At 46.5% G+C, this 2,697-nt stretch overlaps 1 long non-coding RNA gene across 2 annotated transcripts in view; it reads right to left on the bottom strand.

Annotated features, from left to right (window-relative positions):
• Window positions 1-396: 396 nt before the first annotated feature.
• LOC310636815 overlaps window positions 397-2,697 on the bottom strand; it is a 4,218-nt gene continuing 1,917 nt past the window's right edge. For both annotated transcript variants that reach the window (XR_014491799.1, XR_014491800.1), the window contains exons 2-3: window positions 2,312-2,549; window positions 397-499 (exon numbers count right to left, since the gene is read on the bottom strand). This is a non-coding gene — a long non-coding RNA (uncharacterized lncRNA). The remainder of the gene's footprint in view (window positions 500-2,311; window positions 2,550-2,697) is intronic.

Here is a 2,697-nt window from a genome sequence, read left to right as displayed (position 1 = left end):
AGCACTTGTAAGGTTTCTCCCCGGTGTGAATTCTCTCGTGGTTCCTGAGATTGGCTTTTTCACTGAAAAATTTCCCACATTCCAGACATTGATAGGGTTTTTCTCCAGTGTGGATTTTCTGATGTCTAAGAAGGTTTGACTTTTGACCAAAGGATAAATCACATTCCTCACATTTATGGGGTTTTAATCTGGAGGACCTTCTGAGATCTTTGGCACCTTTTCCAAAAAGGGATTTCTCACCCTCCAATCCTTGACTGGATCCGCTTCCCACATGGACCTTCCTGTGGCTCAAAAGGAGGGACCGGCGAGCAAAGGATTTCCCACACTCTGAGCATTCATGGGTTCTTTTGTGTTTTTTCGGAATGCTGCTTGTGTCTGACGGGGGATTTGTGAGTTTCCCGCCCTCCATGCTTTCTGGCAGTTGCTGCCTGGTGCTGGCTTCCTACTATCTCTTGAAAGTTGACTTGCAGGTGAATTTTTGGTCAGAGTTGTTTTCCTGCTGGTGGAAAAAGAAAGAAAACGAGAATAAAGTTTCTTTTTGACAAAGATAATCACAAAATTGTAGCCTTGGAAAGAACCATGAAGGTCTTCCAGTCCAACCACTCTGTCATGGGCAGATGTCTGCAGTACACCCATATAAAATCTCCATTGATTTCATCACCCCAGATCCCTCGGAGGCAAACTCTTCTGCTGTTCAATGACTCCTATCTTTTCCTCCTTGGTTCTCGTCCTATGACGAGGTGAAAAAGAAGGCCTGAAACTTTAGGTAGGAGGAAGGCCCAGGCAAGGGACGTGGGCGTGTCTGGGGGTAGGGGAGATCCAGGTGACCAGGCTCAGGTCACCCATGAGTTTGGGGGTGATGGAGTGGGATGCACAGCTGCAGACACCCATGGAAGTCTGGGCCGCCCTATCCAGGCCATGGAAAGCAGCCCTGATAGACAGCAATGCCGGGGCTGGGCCTTAAGTGGAGGCCTGGGGTCACTGAACCCAGACCTGGACTTCAGCCCACTGTTACTTCAGCCACTGAGAAATGAGGCCTTGATCCCCAGACCGGAGGCCTTTGCAGCCTTGCGCCATTCTCCAAGCCGTGTGTTCCATACTGTTACTAAGCAACGTGTCTCAAAGCATCAGTAAGCTTCTTCAGGGCCCCCTCAACTGACTGACAGCAATGGTGAGGCTGGGCCTTAAGTGGAGGCCTGGGGCCTTCAACAGTTTCAGCCAGCGGTCATTGAACCCAGACCAGGACTTCAGCCCACTGTCACCTCAGCCACTGAGAAATGAGGCCTTGATCACCAGACTGGAGGCCTTTGCAGCCTTGCGCCGTTCTCCAAGTCACGTGTTCCATACATGTTTCCAAGCAACGTGTCCCAAAGGATCCGTAAGCTTCTCCAGGACCTCCTTAAGTCAAATGTGGCCTGTGCCAGGACTCACAAAGGCCTCTTCTACCCACTTCAGGCAACCCCACATTGCCATCTGGGACTCATCTGCTTAACGACATGTGAAATTGCTTAACAACCACAACCTCAGGAGTAGAGGATTGCAGTCACTGAGCCAAACTCTCACATGACATCTCAATGACTCCAGTGCCAATTGTGGTCATAAGTCCAGGACAAACTGAGGATATAGCAAAAACTAAGGCATCGCAGAAGCAAAAGGGAAGGAAAGAGAGTTCAGAACACTTTTCTGATTCTTATCCTTTGTTTCTGCTTCTTGGGACTTTTGCAGTTATGAGCTCCGTCCCATCATGACTTCTGGATTCCTGCTTCCGCGAGAGACATTTTTTATGTTTTATAAAATATTACAAAAAAGGAGAAAAAATAGATCCAGGAAACTGCAGACAAATCAGCCTGATATCAGTACCTGGGAAGATCCTGGACAAGATAATCAAGCAAGGAATCTGCGAAAGCCTAGAAAAAAGAATTACTAGAAGCCAACATGGGTTTGTCAAAAACAGATTATGCCAGACAAAACGTACTGCATTCTTGGTCAAAGTGACTAAAATAGTGGAATAGCGAAATTCAATGGATATACTATACTTGGACTTGTGTGAGGCATGTGACAAAGCCGACCACAGTCTACTTCTTGGTAACACACAAAAAAATGTGGGATAGACAGCATCACCACCAGAGGGATTCATAACTGCCTTGACCAATCGCACTCACCATGTAGTCCTCAATGGAGCTACGTTACGGTTTGACCCAACACTTTGGGAGCAAAACACAACTTCTCTGCATTGCTCTTTTGTCCAATAAAGATTTAAAAAACATGCTTATTCTCCAAACCAAGATTTAATCAAGATTTGTTTACTCACCTTTAAAGTTACAACTAGGAGGTCTCTGGGTCACTTGTTCCATCGTGTGGGTGAAGGTCAGGTATGGCCCTCATTGATCTCTCCTGAGTGACTGGCCCTTTGTGCAGGAAGCTGCTTCTCCAACCGGGCCACAATTTCCAAAATCTCTAGAACTGATTCCCAGCCAGAGTTTGGTGGGTCCCGATCCAAGAACACCCCGTCTCCTCTGTGGAGCTTATGGACACATCGTCACTGGTCTCTTGAAAGAGAAATGAAAAAGGCTCAGATGCTGAACATAATCCACAAATGACTTAGAAAAGGGATGAGCATATGGAATTACTTGTTGAGGATAGAAAATAACAGAGATAAAATCCTGATTCAAAAAGATCTTGATGAGCCAAAATGGA

The sequence above is a fragment of the Vipera ursinii genome (genome assembly GCF_947247035.1).
Source record: "Vipera ursinii genome assembly, chromosome: 2".
NCBI classification, from domain to species: Eukaryota; Metazoa; Chordata; class Lepidosauria; order Squamata; family Viperidae; genus Vipera; species Vipera ursinii.
Note: the sequence above shows the minus strand (reverse complement) of the source record. Positions and strands in the feature narration are given on the sequence as shown.